Source organism: Propithecus coquereli, unplaced genomic scaffold, assembly GCF_000956105.1.
Source record: "Propithecus coquereli isolate 6110/MARCELLA unplaced genomic scaffold, Pcoq_1.0 Scaffold378, whole genome shotgun sequence".
Taxonomy (NCBI): Eukaryota; Metazoa; Chordata; class Mammalia; order Primates; family Indriidae; genus Propithecus; species Propithecus coquereli.
In genome coordinates, this window is record NW_012149485.1 from 1513569 (window position 1) to 1533026 (window position 19458).

Sequence of the window (19458 nt, forward strand, 5' to 3'; positions counted from 1 at the left end):
AAATGCATGAAAATATGTGCTTGAGGAAGATTGTTACTCGGTAGAGAAGATGAGAAATGCCTTTGTCATCTGCAGCATACCATAGGATCTAGAATTTAAATGAAAAATTAGTCCAGAGCAAAAGGAGCTTTTTACCTGGAAGGGTACTTAATCTTTCTTGACAGATTGCTAATCTGTTTCTCTTGTGGTCTTCCCCATCTTGGTAAAAAGGTACCTTCATGAATTTATTTGTTAAAGCCAGGAACCCAGGAGTCATCCTTAACAACTCTGTCCCTTGTGCCTAATTCACCAGAAAGCCTGCTGATTCTACCCCAAGACAAATAGAAAACCCATCTCCACTGCCAGCACCTTAACGTGCACCACTGTCACCACGGCCCAGGACTTCTGTAATAGCCTCTGCCTTCTCTCTCAGCTGCTACTCTTGCCCCACTCCCATCACTGCTACATTGCAGCCAGAGTGATCGTTTTGGAAATGTAAACCCAACGATGTTACTCCCTCACTTAGAATTTTTAAATGGCTTCTCATAGCACTTAGGTTAAAATGTTTAAATCCCCAACTCTGTCTGCCAGGCTGTGTGTAGCTAATTAACCTCATCGTGAGCCCTCTCACTTCCATTCAGCACCATCCTTCCAGTTCCTGAAGGTGGTCATCCTTTTATTTGAACATAATTTTCTCTGTAGGCATCAAAATTTGTGCAGCATCTATGTTTCCTCCACAAATAAGACTAAGTTTATGTCTGCTGCTCTTTCCCTGTTCCTTTGGTTCCCAGATTTTTTTTCAAAGTTTCTGATTAATTTTCTACATTATACCTCTTTTGTTTCAAGAATTCTTATTAGCAGTTACACTTCTTTGCCTCACATCTATTTTGTCAATAATTGTGCAACTTTGACTGTAAGTTTTTGTTTTCTTTGTTCAGCACTGCTTCTTGTATCTGAAGTTGTCTTTTATTTTTTGGATTCAATTTAATCTGCTATAGTACAACTTTGAGTCTCTTCTCCTTGTCCCCAAAATACATTGTGGTGAATGTCATGGAGCTCTTGTATCCCCCCAAATAACTTTCTTTTGCTTTCATACTTAAATGATAATTTTAGGGAAATATGAGATTCACTTTTAAAAACATCTTTCCTTTTAAGCTTTGTAGAAATTGCTTCATTTGTATTTTAGCATCTGGTGTTACAGATGAGAAATTTGATGCAAATCCAATTTTCTTTTTGTTATGATTAGCCCCCTGCCTCCCACAACCTTAGATTTCAGGATTCTCTTTCTTTTTGCAACTTAAAAATTTTACCAAGTTGTATTTAGGTGTTTCTTGTTCAGTATTGTTATAAACCACCTGGCAGACCCTTTCAACCTAATACTCAAGTCTCTCTTCAACTCAGAAATTTGGTCCTGTTATTTCTTTGGTAATTTCTTTTCCTTTGTCCCCTCCTTGAAAAAAAATTAGATCTACATTGGATCATCTAGATTTGTCCTCCTTTCCCCTCTCATATTTCCTATTTCTTAATTTGGGAGAATTCATCAGTTCAGTCTTCTAAGTCACTACTTGTGTCTTTGGTCATGATTCTTTGCTATTCAGACCTCTGCTGAGGGATTAAAAAAAAATTTTTTTTGGTAGTTTTATTTCTTTTTTCCCCACTAACAACTTTTTAGTATTGCTCCTCCTCCTTAGTGTCTTCATAGATCTTTCAGAGAATACTAAACTTATTTTTTGCTTCCTTTGTTATTTTCATTTGTTGTTTCCTAAGGGTACATTAAATTACCTGGAGAGCATTTAAATACAAATGCCTGGACCCCTATTCCCTCTGTAAATGCTGATTTGATTGGATTGTAGTGGGACACAGGCAATTGGTATTTTTAAAAATTTCCTCAGATGGTTCTTATATGCATCTAGGGTTGAGAACGCCGGTTGTGTGATCAGAGTGGTAACTGTAGTGGGTTTTCTCAACACAAGTGGGAATTATTATTCTCTCAGAAGTAAATTCAGAGTACAGGGGCTCTGGTCCTGTTAAGTACCGGGGATATCCCTCCAGCGTTCAGCTGGCTGCCTTCTGGTGAGTGTGTGCCTTGTCATTTGTGGGGCTCTTTCTTCATTCTCTAGTCCCAGCACCTATGTGGGTGGTCCCCTGCAGCTGATCCCCCACTTCAGCTGTTCTTATAGCTTAGCCTTGCTGAGAACATTGGAGGTTACAGCTGTTCCACAGACTTTTAATTACTCTCCTGACAATCCCTGGCTCATTTCTACTTTCACATCCAGCTTCTGTTGTCTCTGAATTTGAGTTTGTTTCCCCCTAGGGTTCTGTGGGCACATGCACATTTTTAGAGGTCCCTTCTTTTGCTTGGTTCAAATCAAAGCTTCCTCTATATGCTTAGCACTGCCATCATTCAGTCCTGATGGCTTTGGTTTTTGACTTAGAAGTCCTCATGCCGTTCTCCTGATGGCATCCTTCCTGTTTATCCTGTGCTACTGTGAACTTATTCTTACCTTTGTATTGTTATATTATTCTTATTCTTTTATAAAATTTTCATTTATTTTTTTTTAAGAGACAGGGTCTCACTCTGTTGCCCAGACTGGAATGCGGTGGCACGATCATAGCTCACTGTAGCCTTGAACCTCTGGGCTGGAGTGATCCTCTAGCCTCAGCCTCCTGAGTAGCTGGGACTATAGGTGTGCACCACCACACCTGGCTAAATATATTCTTACTCTTATAAATTGAATGTCACTTTAAGCGAAGGGAGAAGTACATTCTAATACTCCATTATTTATGATGAACCAGAAGTCCTCAAACACTTGTTGGTTACTTCTGAAAAGTATCAGACATCCAAGGAATTCAGCAGACTATTTACAGAAGAGGAACTATAGGTGGTTTAACCAAATGGAAAACTACTTCATTCTAGTAGTAAAAAATGCATTTAAAGTTGTAAGATAGCATTTTTCATGCGTCAAATTAGCAAAGTGTGATTTTGTGTGTTCAGTGGGGGGAGTTATGGTGTAAGTATATGAGGGGTGGGGAGTTTATGTGAGAAACAGAGAAAGAACTTAATGCCAGCAAGGGTGTGGAAGTACAGATATTCTTACATACTCCTTGTGGAATGCGAAGTGGTACAACTCTCAATGCAGTTTGGCAATATGGGCCTTAAAAACTTTCATACTCTTTGACCCAGAATTCAAATTCTGGCAGTCTATTCCAAGGAAATAATCATGGGTAAAGACAATTTATATACAAAGATATCACAAAGTAAATAAAAGCAAAAATAAACACATTCAAATGCTTGACACTGGGTAATGTTAAATTATGATATGTCTATGCAGCTAACAAAATTCGACAAACAAAGCTAACAAAAATAAATGTTTACAAAGATTTTAATGGCATGGGGAAAATGCTCATATAATGATGCTAAAGGAAAAAACATATACTCTAAAACAGATTTATCCAGAATATCAATTCTATAAGAAAAGATATATACAAAGAAAAGTAAAAATTAGCAGTAATGATTATTCTTATGATCTGAATTATGTTTTTTCTTCTAAAGTCTTATACTCTCCTGTATCTTCCACATTTCTACAGTAAGTATATTATAATCAGGGAAAAAATCAGTATTATTTTTTAAATTGCCAAGCTGTCCCACAGAGAAATATGAATGGTTCCATAATCACATGAAAATGTTTAATCTCAGTAGTGATTAAAAAATACAAAGAGTGCCCAATAATAGGAGAAATGCTTGTTACATATATAGTATTTAAGTGAAAAAAGTACCAGTATGTCTTGTATGACCCCAATTTGGTTAAAATTGTGTGTGTATATCAAAATGTTGATAGTGCTTATCTCTGAGTAGTGGATATTTTGGGGATGACCTTTGATTTTCTTCTTTATGCTTATGATTTGGATCATATGAGTTTCCTTCCTACTATAATCTTATCTACTCTTTTATATTTGCCAGTTTGCCTGTGTTGAATGTATATTGCTCTTATAATCAGGGAAATTTTTTTTAGGCATTAAAAAAATCAAATTTTTCCATCCTCTATATTTTCTGCCCTTAAAACATACTTAAAATATTTAACATGGTGGTTAGAGAAAGAGAAATTTGAGGGAATTCTCTATGCAATTCACTCTTAAGAATTAATTGAATTTGTTAATATAAATTTCATGCTACTTTAAAGAGATTTAACTTCGTTTAAAGAGGTATAGTTGAATACTTCATGTATCTTACCTCTTTCTCACAATGTTAACCACATAGGTGCAACATGATGGAAAACTATCTTTGTGCCATTTTTTAAAAAAAGGTTTTTGAACTTTTTTATTTTTAAAAACTGAGGTACAATTTACTTACAGCAAAATGTGCAGATTTTAAGTGTGTAGTTCCGTAAGTTTTGGCAAACATTTATACCCATGTAAACACCAGCACCATCAACATATAGAACATTTTTGTCACCCCAGAAAAGTTCCCTTATGCTCCCTCTTGTCAGTATCCACCATTCAAAGGTAATCTCTGTTCTGATTTTTACCACCATAAATTAATTTTATCTTTCCTAAAACTCCATAGAAATAGGATCATATATTCTCTTTTATACCTAACTTTTGCTCAATATGCTTTTGAGATGCATCCATGATATGTACATCAGAGACTTTATTTTTTATTGCTGACTAGTATTCCATTGTGTGAATACAGCAATTTGTTTATCCATTCTTATACTGACAGGTATGTAGGATGTGTCCAGGTTTTGGCTATTTTAAAATCAAGGATAGTTAGTTTGTAGCTGTGTCATAAATCCCAGCATGCCATCTTCTTCTCTTTTCCTGTCTAGCAGGCCTTGCTAACCAAGCATTTGCTCTGCAGTTAAGGGCTTGCTTTCAGGAGCTTGTAACTAAGACCACCTTGGAGAGAGCAGAGAACAAAACTAAAATGGGCCCTCCAAATCCTGGGAAGATGCCTCAAGAGTTCAGCTCTTGGGCACAGAATGGCAGGCCTGCACATTACCTGGGGCTATTTGCCTGCTGGGGCTCCAGGCTAAGCAGCACCAGGATGCACTGGGCACTTGCTGTATGGCCCCTGACTGCTCCTCCAACATGAGCTACATAAAAAAACTCATAGACTATTAGGGCTGGGGGGCATGTACTTGATAACCAGAAAATGAAAAAATCCTACAGATGGAAGTGGCTATCATGCAATCAGGTATTCAGCACATCACCCAAGAGCAGGAATTCTGAGTTCTGGGTTTGAGACATCTCTTTCTGTGATAAGGGTAGGGTACAGCACCCCATCCGCCATCTCATTCTTTGTAGAGTTCATCTCCCTCTGTGCCGCTACCAACCAAAGAGTGGCCTTTGTTCTATTTCCTTGTATACGTCCCCTATATCCCCCCTGTCCCCTGAATCTTGACACAGAGTTTGGGTTAACTGAGTGCAACTAGAGCTGAGGAAATGTGGAGGGAGAAGTACAATTATTCAGTTAGCTTGTTGAAAACACTCTTAGAGGATGGGAAATTATGTGGGCTCTGGAGACAGGGCTCTCATTAGGCAGTGGCCAGACCTAAGAAGAGAAAGACCTCTGCATTTGCCATGCTAAAAGGGCTTTCCAGTTCTGGAAGAATTTGTGGCAAAACTCATGCCACAAGAGTGAGTCTCCCACGATGTTACACTGACCAGGCTTGCTAATTGTGCCGAAAGGGTCCTTTGACTGCTTGGCATTGGACTCAGCCAGCAAACAGTCCACTCCATGTGCATCCTAGCTCAGCTCTTCCCCTCCCTGGACTGTTGTCTGTCTGTTGCATTACTGTGTTGGGTTCTTACCTGATTATCTTCTGGCCCCCATTTCTTGCCCAGGCCTATTTTTTTTCCTTGCCCTCGTTTTTCCTTGCCCTCTTCACCTTAAATTTTCTGGTTAAAAAAAAAAAAACAACAACAACAAAAAATAAACATAGACTTAGAACTCTTTGCGTTGCATTAGCTACCAAGCCCTGCCAAGGCACTGACCCTGAGCACCCGCCACAAGATATTTTTATTGCCTTTAGTTTCATTATAGATGACAGAATACATGGAATTGGATTTCTTTTTCCCAGGATTTGGTTGCTAGTTGTTTATTTCAACACCAGATAGTACCTTCTCATTGAAGTTATTTATAGGCAATTTGATTCTTAAAATCCTTTCTGGTATTGCTGGATCAGCTCAGACTGTGAGTCTCATGTAGCTCATACATTGAGAGGAGAGGTGCAAACTGTTTGAAGCTTTGAAAAGTCGACACCAGATATGAGAACTGAAGCAGTCACTACTCTCAGACTTATAATCTGCTGGTCTCAAATGACTTTTACTTTTGGGGAATATACAATCTCCTTGAAATTGCTAGCTTTAGAAAACTCCGCAGTTATTTTTCCTGGGTTATTGTGTCATCTTCAGTTCTAATTTTGATGTGCGAGCGAAGAACAGATTGTGTCTAGCCCAAGTTACCTTTATTATTTCCAGAGATTGTTATTATTATTTCCACAGACTGTAGCCAAAAGTTTTTAGAGAAAAGACTTTTTAAAAAATCTTCCTCCCCACCCCACACCCTGCCCAATTGTAGCTGACACTTTAAGCTCTGACTACCCAAGCTGCTTTGAGCAAAAACTTTGGCAAAGTAGCTAATGTTTCATAATCAATTTTGGGGGATTTGAACTAAATAAAAGAGTTCCTGATACCATTCTGTGAAGTTCATTAAACAATTTTTATCAGTGAACATATAAGGTTCGTGTGTATCAACTCCTTCACTAGAAACTGCAGATAATCAAACTTAATTATTTTATAAATCAGGGAAATGAAAATCCTTGAGTTCTAACCTTTTCCATAGCCAAAAGCAAACATTAAGACCCTGAATACTTGATAGTCATTCCCTGGAGTATGAATATTGGATCTCCATGGCAAGTGTAAACTTCATATTTGTGAATTACTCCAGGATGTTAGTAAATTACTGTAAAGATACAGACAACTAAAGGAAGTTTAGTGTATTACCTTATCCAGGACATTTTAAGAAAACATTATGATTATAGAATTAAAATACATCCATGTTCATGGTTTGGAAGACGTGGTGTTATAAAGATGGCAATACTACCCAAAGCAATTAAAGATTCAGTACAATCTCTACCAAAATTCCAATGGCCATTTTTGCAGAAATGAAAAAGCTGATCCTAAAATTCATGTGGAATTGCAAGGAACCCTGAGAATTAAAACAATTTTGAAAAAGAAAAAGTTGGCATACTCATGCTTCCCAATTTCAAAAATCACTGCAAAGCTATAATAATGAAAATAGTGTTGTGCTGATATAAGAGTAAACATATGGATCAGTGGAATAAAATTGAGAGTCCAGAAATAAACCCATATGTCTAAATCAATTGATTTTTGAGAAGGGTGCCAAGACCACTCAATGGGGGAAGGGTAATCTCTTCAACAAATAGTGCAGGGACAACTTGATATCTGCATACAAAAGAATGAAGTTGGACCTCACACTACATACTAAAATTAACTCAAAATGGATCAAAAACCTAATTATAAGAGCTAAAACTATAAAACTCTTGGAAGAAAACGTAAGGGTAAATCTTCATGGCCTTGGATTTGATAATGGATTTTTAGAAATTATACCAAAAGCACAAGCACCAAAAGAAAACTATGGATTAATTGGAGTACATCAAAGTTTAAAATTTTGCATCAAAGGACACTATCAAGTTAGTGGGAAGATAACTTACAGAATGGGAAGAAATATTTACAAATCTGATAAGGGTCTAATGTTCCTGATATATAAAAAACTAACAAAAAACTCAATTAAAATATGGGCAAAGGACTTGAATAGATAGTCTCTAAAGAAGATATAGAAATGGCCAACAAACATGTGAAAAGATATTCAGCTTCATTGGTCATTAAGGAAATGCCAGTCAAAGCCATTTCACATGTACTATGATGGCTATAATTTAAAAACAAAACAAAAAAAGAAAATTACAAGCATTGGTGAGGATATAGAGAAGTTGGAACAAGTCAGAACCTTGTACTTTCCTGGTGGAAATATAAAATGGTGGAGCCACTGTAGCAAACAGTTTGGTAGTTTCTCAAAAACGCAATATATAATTACCATATGACCCGGCAATTCCACTCCTAGATAGACACCCACAACAATTAAAAGCAGGTATTCAAAAAAATACTTGTTCACTAGCATTCATAGCAACACTATTCACAATAAGCCAAAAGGTGGAATGTCCATCACTGGAGGAAAGGATGAACAAACTGTGGCATATCTATACAGAGGAATATTTTTCAGCTGTAAACAGGAACAGAGTACTGATGTATGGTACAGTGTAGATGAACTTTGAAACTTTATGCTAAGTGAAAGAAGGCATACGCAAAAGGTCACATTTTTTATTGCATTTATGTGAAATGTACAGAAGAAGAAAATCCATAGAGACATAAAGCATATTAGCGGTTGTCAGGAGCTGGAGGAGGGGGAGTAGGAGTGACTGCTTAATGAGTACAGGGTTCATTTTGGGGTGATGAAAATATTTTGGAAGTAGGTTGAGGTAATAATTGCACAACACTGTGAATGTACTAAATGCCACTGGATTGTACATTTAAAAATGGTTAATATTATTGTATGTGAATTTTACCTCAATTTTAAAAATTACATCATACAGTTTCTGTGATCTCACAAATAATTGTGGCTTTGCTGTCATAGTTACCTTGTGACTGTTGGAACCCATGTGCTTTGTAGCATTAGTACATTGGGAAGTTCTTTTCAGCTGTGGGCAGGAAAACCTGAAGACAGATGATCCTAAAGTGGGTTTCTCCCGAAAATAACAATTAAGGAATGTAGTTTCATTTTAAATTTTTATTTGTTGAAGCTGGTAAAACTTCTACTTGAATGGGCCCTGGGTTGTTTTAAAATGCAATCTGGTCTGATATTGGTTGTTTTCTTCATTTAATTTGAAAACATGTTTAAAATAACTTTATATTATTTGAAGATGGAATAATTTTTGATTTTATGAAAATTTAACTTTTAAAGAATCTAAGAAATATTCGTAAAATTGCAGTCAGATTTTTCTGATGGCTTTTTTGGCTGCACTGCTAGAGATTTTTGTGATACTTGCTAAAATCATTGCAAATTTTTTTTATTGTCAGGAATTGGTATCAGGAATAAGAAAATTCTGTTTTCAGATCAAGCAGAGCTTCTGCAAAATCTGAAAACATTAATTTCTTATTTTCATGTCATATCTATTTTATTTTTTGAAGGAGGAGCTTTAGGTTATATTCTGGCAAAAGATCTGAGATTGAAAAGAGCTTCTTACTCAGAAAGGTAGAAGTGCTTTGGCAATGATCATGATGTTTTTCTTTATGAACAAGACTGATACTTCTAGCCCAGTTCATGCTGTGTTTTACGTGACTTGTTTCTCCAGCAGATATTTTTTTGCTCATTGTCTTGCTTGTTGTCCCACCTGGCCCCCCTTATGACCCAATATGTGCCATTCAGGCTAAAAACTGTAGATATGAAGCAAACAAAACTAACTGGTCTATAGTGGATCGAACCCACAGCTTTTGACATCATCAGCACCATGTCCTAATCAACTCAACTAATGCCTTGCTTGAGCAAGGACTTTGCAATTTTAAAGTTAGAAGGGATCTGGTGGCCGGGCGCGGTGGCTCACGTCTGTAATCCTAGCACTCTGGGAGGCCGAGGCGGTGGATCGCTCAAGGTCAGGAGTTCGAGACCAGCCTGAGCAAGAGCGAGACCCCCGTCTCTACTAAAAAAAAAAATAGAAAGAAATGATCTGGACAATTAAAAATATATATATAAAAAATTAGCCGGGCATGGTGGTACATGCCTGTAGTCCCAGCTACTTGTGAGACTGAGGCAGAAGGATTGCTTGAGCCCAGGAGTTTGAGGTTGCTGTGAGCTAGGCTGACGCCACGGCACTCTAGCCTGGGCAACAGAGCAAGACTCTGTCTCAAAAAAAAAAAAAAGGGATCTGGTAAGCATAGTAAACTATCTGGAATAAATGTAATAAGCTGAAGTGGGTGAATATAAGTGTTCAGCTTAAAATAATTATTACTTCTGACTTCCACAAAATTAGGAGGATTTCTTTTATGTGATGTTCATAGGATAATATTTTTAAGAAAAGGTCAGTTTTTAAGTTTTTCAATGAATTATTAGGAAAAATTTTTAACAAGATCTAAATTAACTCTTGTTAATTTAATTTTAACTAGACATTGAGCTACTTTCACTAGACATACCAGGACAGCAGTAGAAGAAAGTGAAAAAGGTGGATGAGTCTAAAGCTTACAGCACAATTATATTTGCCTGCGGCCCCATCCCTATGAAAAGCAGCACGGTGTATTTCCTTAGGTAATGTACTTAACGGGTCTCTTCATCTAGGTGATTACAATAATAGAATCAACCTCATAGGTTCATCATAAGGATTGAATTAGTTAATGTACTTGAAGCTCTTAGAACAGTGCTTAGCACAGTGTAAACGACACATGTATATGTGTATGTTATGTGTATATGTATGTTAAAGACATAAGAATGCTGGCATTAAGATAACTAGGAGCTACTTTGATGAGGGATTCTTTTTTTGAGGGGCAAACCTGTTTACATTTACGGATGCTCATCGTCGTGACCCTCTCTAGTGTATCGATGCCTGGATGCCTGTTGGAAGTTCTGCGACTCTCTGGTATAATACTCACCTGGGACCATTTTACCACTAATAGGCCTCTCAACAAAAGAGAATTCTTTGAGAAAGAAATAAAGAACTCAAGAGCAGTGATTTTTCCACTGTTTCCCAAGTAGTTTTAAGATCCCATGAAGCATCTCTGGTGATTTGTTGAGAACATAGTTACTGTCTCATTCATTCACCAAGAGTTACTGTTTGCCCGCCATTGGCACTGTACAGAATGGGACGAAATAGGGATAACAAAGACAGAGATGAAGAAAACATAGTTCCTTGGCCTGGAACTCACAATCTGAATCATTTTTGTACCTCTAGAATCCATACCAGGAAAACCCCAGGGCTTTGAATGGAAGAGCATCAGAAAATAGCATGTCCTTAAGGGTGTGCATCCTTGAAGTTGTAAGGCCACACATCAGTTAATATTATTATTTTTGCCAAGCCATTTCAAACTTAGCTAGGATAGGGGGATGGAAACTCATTGGTGGAAAGTGTTAAAATTATAGATTTTAATGAATCATCTGTTATCAGAGACAATTGAGTTTGCTTTACTTACATTTATATTTTCTAGTTTCTACTATTAATAGCATTTTTTAATAGTTTTAAATTGCTAGTTTGTTATTTTGATGACCTATTTCTACCCTTCTTATCCCCCTGGTTTTTCTGTTTATATATAGTTCTGGTGAAAACAAATTAGGAAGGGAGATTGAGATTGGATAACTCAGCTTCCTAGCATATGTTTTCTCTTCTCTCAAAGTGTTGATGTGTTGCTTTTTTTATAGGACTGAATTGCAACTGCAGAAGCAACAAGTGACCCTTTTAAGATGCTTATGGGGCTGCACAGAAGGAAGAGGGAAACTGGAGAAAATAATGAAGTAAGGAAAAAGTAAAGCCAAATAGTGTGCTTCTGAATATTACCAAGTTTCTTGCAACATCAATTACCAAAACTTTGTCATGTCTAAGTCTTTATGGCCATTTTTAGTCTTTGTATTGCTGTTAAACATTATTTTCTCTTCCTTTGGTTTTTATTGCTGAACTCTTTGATCAAATGATTCTTTTTTGGATTAATCAAAGTTTGTATTGAATCTACATCTTAGGTGATTTCTTAGATCATTTGATAGGGATCTGTTATAACTTAGGGTGACCATTGGGTGTCATGAAAGTAGAGTAGCATGTTATGTCTCTGTAATATGCCGATTGAGTCAAAGTGTTAGCTTTTAGTCTGAACATAAAACTTACATTTGTGCTTTATTAAGCAACTGACTTGAAAAACTAGAAAACTAGTTTGAATACCACTTATCCAAGCCATATTCTCTGGCTACAGTATGTGTGGCACTGCACACATCTCTGGAATAGGAATTTTTTTAAATGCTAAACAATACAGAAGACAAACCAAACTAGCAAATAATCAATGTAAATGGTCATAGCCTTCATTTGATGAAATAGGCATGCCCTAGTAAGCTTTTTAAAGAAAGCAAATCTTTTACACTATTTTCCATTATTTATTTAAGAACCTTTCTCCAATATGCTGAATAGAAATTTTTGTAAAGAGAGAAGGAAACGAAGGCAGAGTTATCCATGACATATGATGCTAGAAGTTCTGTACCACAACATCCTTAGACAACTCCACGGCAACATGACTCCTTCTCCACAAGCCTGGGGACCACCAGCCCATGGGAATTTCCCCAAAATTGTAACTGCTGGGACTTTCTGCCTTATGATGGGAGTCATCCTTGTGCTTTAGTAATGGATTGCAGCAGGGCTATTCTTGGATACATGATATATTCCAGCTTGATCATTCTTTGACTTAGAGTCTTAAAGTTGAGTAAAACTAGTTATTGGCTTTATTAATTATTTTTTTATAGACAGGGTCTTGCTCTGTCACCCAAGCTGGAGTTCAGTGGCACGATCATAGCTCATTGTAACCTTAAACTCCTGCCCCCAGGTGATCCTCCTGCCTCAGCCTCCTGAGTAGCTGGGACTACAGATGTGTGCTGCTATGCCCAGCTAACTTTTCTATTTTTTCGTAGAGACAAGGTCTTGCTGTGTTGCCCAGGCTTAAGTGATCCTCCTGCCTCAGCCTCCCAAATTGCTGGGATTACAGGCATGAGCCATCACGCCTAGCCATGGCTGTATGTATCAATTCTTTAAACTAAAAATGTCATAAGACAAGTTTCTTGTGCACACATTTTCTAGTGCTCACCCTCACACTGACTCTGCTTCATCACCTTGCTCTCCTGGCTGTGCTTCAGTCAACCCAGAAATGTTCCTGCTTCAGGCCCATTGTCCTTATTCCCTCTGCCTAGAACCTTCTTCTCCCAGATAGCCACGTGGCTCCTGCCTTCCTCTTCCTTCCAGTTTCTTCTCCAAAGTTACCTTCTTAAGGATGCCTTCCAGGGCACTCTCAGTTGAAAAAGGCACTTTACCATATCCTGGAATTACCCTGAGTATTATACATGTACTCGTTTGATTGGCTGTCTCCCGGCCCTCCCTCCACACCCACACACCTTCCCTGCCTGAACTCCCTGAGGACAAGAACTTTCTTCCCAGTCTCTAAAACAGTGCTGGAGAGTAGATGCTCAGTAAGTATTTGTTGAATGAATAAATGAAACATGGTTGTATTAGGAGGATGTAGCAGATTTGGAGATCATGTGATTGGATTGAAAATGATTAACAGGGGGCCAGGCTTGATAGTTCACGCCTATAATCCTAGCACTGTGGGAGGCTGAGGCAGGAGAATAACTTAAGATCAGGAGTTCCAACCAGCCTGAGCCAGAGTGAGACCCCATCTCTGCTAAAAATAGAAAAATGAGCCTGCCATGGCCACGTGTGCCTGTAATCCCAGCTACTCAGGAGGCTGAGGCAGGAGGATCTCTTGAACCTAGGAGTTTGAGGTTGCAGTGAGCTGTGATGACACTACTGCACTCTAGTCCAGGCAACAGAGTTAGTGAGATCCTTTCTCAAAAAAAAAAAAAAAAAAGAAAGAAAGAAAAGAAAATGATTAACAGGGAAAATGTTGTGGAGGAAGTATCTTAAACTACATATTAAAAATCTGATAAACAACAGGGCTTAAAAACCATTGTCAAAAATCTCCCTTTGATCTAGAAGGTGATTTAAGCCACTTCAGGAATATAAGTGTCAGAACAGATATTTGTATTTAAAAACCAGACATAAAATATTACTTAAACAGAAATGTCTAGTAAAAGATTGTAGATGGTAAAAGGTTGGGAGGTAAGCAAAAGAGAGTGGTTCAGATGGGAGGTGACTTGAAAGAGGAATCCCATGGTCAGGGTAGAGGGTGACAGGTGGGCTATAGCAGTGCCTGTGGGGGGTCAGGAAACTGGTAGCATGGGGATATTATCTGTGGTTGCAGTGGGAGGAAGTTAATGGGAAGGGCAAAGCCAAATTGGAGTCACCAGGAATTTTCTTTTGTGTCACTCTCTGCACCTACTACCTGGCAATGCTGAGCCATCTTGTCTAACTCCAGCTTACCTCATTTTTCCTATTCCACTCCTACCTATGAAGTATGATGTTTATTCTACGCGTCATGCTTTTTCCATTTCACCTTTGAGATCTTTTAAAATTAATCTCTCACTTTTAGAGGCACATGCCACTTGATTCATCAATTGCATTTCTAGGAATTTATCTCACATATGACCTTATACAGGTATGCAGGTACTCCTGTATCACCTCAGCCTCTATTAAATCTTCATGCATGCTTCCAACCTCAGTAGAACTTGGACAGAGAATAATTATCTCTCACTGCCATTATTCTGTTGTGGCCATGGGTCCTATCTTTCTCCACTGGCTCCTGTGTTGACTGCCTGCCTCTTTACCTAAACTGCAGTGGACTGGAGACATTTGCACAGGAACTAACTATGTCTCCTCTCAGGTTTTTTCTTTCCAACTTCTGTTTTCTTACAGGAGTCTTTCTTTTCTCCTTTGCAAGTATCATGAATGGTTATACTTTTTGCATTTTATTTTTTAGATATTTAGATAATTAAGTATATAGTAGTGGATATCTCTAATTGGCTTCACATTAAAATGACTTCAGAAGCTTTATAAAGTATTAATGCCTGGTCCCACCCTCAAGATTCTGAGGCAATTTGTATGGGGTGAGGAGTGGGCATCAACATTTAAAAAGCTGCCTGATGATATTCGCTCAAGTTTCGGAAGCAGGAATACTATTGATTTTTCTGTACTGGTGATGACTTTGGTCACTTTAAACTCACCATGACCATTTAAGTGATTCCTTTGAGTTTTGTAAGTATGAAATGGTGTTATACATAAAAATATTTTGTCTCTGCCTTTACTGTATTTGTACCTTTTTTTTTTTTTGTTCCTCTTATTTGTTTTTATGCTGCTTTGTATTGGAAGGAACTTCTGATACTATCTTAATTAACAGTGATGATAAAATGCTTCTTCATTTTGTGCCTATTTTTAATGATTGTGTAGCTTGTTTTTTCCCTTGAAGTATAATATTGACACCTGGTTTTACAAAGATATTCTAATCAGGGTAAGAAAGTATACCTTTATTAGTTTTAGAATTTTTAAATTAAGAATAGGTCTTAGATTTTAACAAATGAATTTCTTGGTATCTGTTAACATGTCACAATTAAGAAATTTAATCTAGTCCTAGATTCTATCTACTATTATTTTCTTTTAAATTTTTGAGGATGAATTTTGAGTGAGCTTTCTCTCTTTGCATTTTCTTTAGCCAGTTTTGGGGTCAGGCTAATACAGTAAACTAGATAACCTATATATTGACCTATTTTAGGCATGATTTCTATAACATGTGAGTTATTTGTTTCTGGAGAGTTTGAAAGGATTCACTAATAAGCCATCAGAGGCTAACTACTTTTTAGGGTTATAGTGATTTGATTTTTTAAAAGATGTTCATCTAGTTAGGTATTTTAATTTTGCCAATGTTAGAATTTTGCGTTTTTAATAGAAAATCCACGTAGTTTTATCCAAATTTATCAACACACGTAATATTCTCTTAAAATTCTCTTTTATTACTTTTTGTGCTCTATTTTTCCAATTTTACATGTTTCCTTTTTTATAATTACATTTACCAGTAGTATCACTGTTAGTCTATTAATAGAAACTTTTAGTTGAAATTTAAAACTTTAAAAAACACAAAAAGACAGAGTGAAAAGTCACTTTCCCATTCACTCCTGTTCCTGGGACAAACAGTTCCCCTCTCATAGGCAGCAACTCCTGTCAGTTTTTTTGAATCCTTTCAAAGTATTTTGGTTTTCACTTTCAAAATATCTAATTTCTTTCTTTTTCAAAAAAGCTCCTCTAAATTCTTTTGTTTCATAAGATTATGAGTTGTCTAGTTTTAATTTTTGTTTTTGATAACACTTAAAGCAATACTTGTCTTTTTTTCATAATCTATAGATTTCTTGTGTAATGATTTTGTTACTTTTTAAATTTCATTATTGTTATGTTAGAGCTTATCTCTTGCAAACAGAATATTGTTAGATTTTGTGTCTGTTCAACTTATCTTTGAAGATTCTATATCTTATATGGGAATTTATACTCTTTAATTTATGGTTGCTATTATATTATGTTTTCTGTATATTGTTTAACTTTTATATTTGTTAACTCTTTTCCATTAAGCCTTCTGTTTTACAGAATATTCTTTGTTTCCTTTTAGCTTTTAAACAAATTTTAAAGGTGAACAGTCTTTTGAATTCTCTTATTGTTAAAAATGACATTTGTTTCTATGTTTATTTACTATCATCAATGTGAAAGCAGAAATTTTCCTTTCTTTCCATGTAAGGAAATGCAGTTTCTCCCTTTTTTGGCATCCTCTCTTCGTATTCCTTATCTGCCCCCATCCCCAGTCATTTTTTCCTTTCACATTTTTTTATATTTGTTCTATGAGATGTACTAATTGTTCTGAGCTTCAGTCTGGTGTTTTGATTCAGTCAATTAGTTAACAACCACTGAGTCCTCACTCAGAGCTGCTGAACCTTGAGCTAGGTGCAGGAGATACAAAGGTAAAGGTGATTCTGTCCCTACCTTTCAGGTCCCCTTTCTGGTTGAGGAGGTGGCATGACGTGCAAATCAACCAACAGTGCAAAAGATGTGATGTGTCAGGTATATCGTAGATACAGAGGAGGGAGGGAGCAACACTTGGTGAGTTGGCACAGGTGTCCTGGGAGCTGAGTGTTACTGTATGTACCAGCAGAGGTTTGTGAGACAGAGGGTAGAGGGAGAGGGCAAAAGTCTGAAGGTGCACAGGTGCATCACCCTGGCCTTGGAAAGTGGCTGAAGATGAGACTCGACAAAAGGATGTCAGGGCCAGAAGTGAAGCACCTGAATGCCTGGCTGACAAGTTTCAGTTTGTATCCTGTGGGCTGTACCACAGAGGGTGTAAAACGGGGACACACCATGCTCTAGTTCGTTTTTAGGAAGATATCTCTGTCATGTGAATCACAGCCTGTAGGGAGGGAGGGCAGTTAAGTGGCTATGGCAATTAAATGAGAGGTGAGGGCAACTTGAACAAGGAGGTAGCGGTCATGATGGAGAAGAGGAGATGAGGCATTCTGAGGCAGAATCTAGAAATACTAGTGCCTGACATGGTGGAGATTGGGAATTAGGGGATTCCTCAGAGAGGTTTTGATTGTTAGTTTAGGAAAGGTGATGATAGATGGTGGAACTATTGACCAACTTAGGGAGTGGGGTAAAGGCTGTGGAGGGGGCTGCAGAGGCTAATTTGGAGAGAGCATAGGAGAGTTTATTGTAGGACTTGCTGAATTTAAGAAACCTTCAAGATGTCTAGGAAAACCTATCTCAGAGCAATTAGAAACTCAGGTGAGATGTGAGTGCTGGAGATAAAGGTGTGAGACTCACTGATACCAAGGAGGATACTGAAGCCATAAGAAGAGTTATAAAATCCCCCCAAGTAGAGCATGTAGGCAGAAAATAAAAGGTCTTAGGATGGGCTTTTGGCAAAGAGCAGTCTTTATGTACAGGAAATTAAAACATACTGAGCACTATGATGTGTGTCCAGCACCGGGAGGCTAGAGCTTTTTCAGATGGCTTGCTTTATCTTCTCAGCAGCCCTGTGCATGGAAATTATTACTCTACTTTGTGGGCCAGGAGACTAAGGCTAGTTACTAAGCTAGTAAGTGTGATTGCAAACCAGGCTGGAATGCCAAGTCCATGCTACAGGAAGAAGTAGAGGAGACGCAGGAAAGTGGTATGGAAGAGATGATTTCCTACAAGAGAAATCAGTAGTGGCCACTCATTCAGAGATCCAGTAGCATAAGGAGAAGCTAAGCCACTGGCTCTTTCTATTAGAAAACCGACAGTGATGCCAGCTTGCTCAGTTCCCACAGAGCATGTGAGTCGGCTCCACTGGAGTCGGGAGGTGAGGGAAGGCAGATTGACTGCAGCTCTTAGAAACAGTTGTGGGGGAAGGAATGATGAGGCCACCTGGTCTTGGGGGGGCAGAATTTTTGTTTGTTTACAGATGACAGCTTGAGGTATTTTGATTCGTTCAGCTTTTTTTCTTTGAGGTCTTATATCTTAGATTGTCTTGTCTGTAGACTTTTGGTACTAAAAAAAAAAAAATCGAAAGTAACTCTGCTGGATTCCCATTCATGTAATCTACTTGTTTAGTTTGCCTGCTTGGAGTTCTTTTTTTTCTCTTTTCCTTCCTTCTACACCATTGTTTTCAGATGTTTCCAGGCTGTGTCTTAGAGACCCTCTTTGATCACTAATTAAGTGTGAGACTCTGGGAGCACCTTCTTCTCTCAAGTCTTTCCATTCTGGAAGTGGTTTTCTTCTGTCATTTGAATCTTTGGTTCAATTCAGCTTCCTCCAGAATTCTAATTCATAGGTTGTGTCTCCTCCAGATGACAGTTTTCGTTTCACAACAGGGGGGTGTGGTGCTAAGAGTATGGGCTCTGGAACCAGGCTGCTGGGGTTCAAATCCTGGCTCTAGCAAGTACTAGCCGAGTGACTTTGGGCAAATTATTGGCTTGTTTGTGCCTCAGTTGACTCATCTGTAAACTAGAGGCAATAATAGTACCTACTATCAAGGGTTGTAGGGGGTTAAATGAGCTGCTGCTTGCAAAGTGCTTAGAATGAACAGTGTCCAGTGTGTGTTAGGTGTTCTACCATTGTTGGTTGCTCCTGTTGTTGTCATTGTTATTGTTCCTGGGAAACAGTAGGAGAAATGATCTATTCCTCATTGGCATTTCGACCATGTAAATAAGTGATAAATTTATAGACCGCTGGAGCCTTACTTGATGAACTAGAAGTAGGCAAATCCTGGGGATCAGTAGTATTCTCCTCAAAGTTTTAAGGAATTCAGCAAAGAACAATTTTAACCTTGGTCCAGATGTGGCATATGGAGTTGCAGTTGTCCACTGTGTGATCTCACTCTCCCTATGGCAGTGTTCAATTGATATCCCTTAAAAACAGGCTGTAAATTTTTATCTCCACCTTACAGAATAGCTCTTCCAAAAATTTTTAATTTTTGCTTTTATAGCTGTCCAATCGTCTCATCTGCAGAAAACACTTTCCTATGTAATGTATATGCCTGTCTTATTTCTGTTGTCTTGCTGCATTGGCCAGAACTCTAAAAATATTTGAGATGACAATACTATCCCCTATCCCCTTTTTTGACATTTGGCTTAGAAGAGATGTACGGTATCATCTTATCTTACCCATGTGCCTTTCGTTTTTAGTATCTTTATTAGGAATGAATGTTATCAAATGACTTTCTTGTATCATTAGGTTTATCTCATTTAACTTTTTG

General features: G+C 37.7%; 1 protein-coding gene across 3 annotated transcripts in view; it reads left to right on the forward strand.

The window, feature by feature from the left end:
- The window catches only part of ZHX3 (zinc fingers and homeoboxes 3), a 113188-nt gene that overhangs the window by 35179 nt on the left and 58551 nt on the right, over positions 1–19458 (forward strand). For all 3 annotated transcript variants that reach the window (XM_012652071.1, XM_012652070.1, XM_012652069.1), the window contains exon 2: positions 11462–11554. The gene's annotated coding sequence lies outside the window, so the exon portion shown is untranslated. The remainder of the gene's footprint in view (positions 1–11461; positions 11555–19458) is intronic.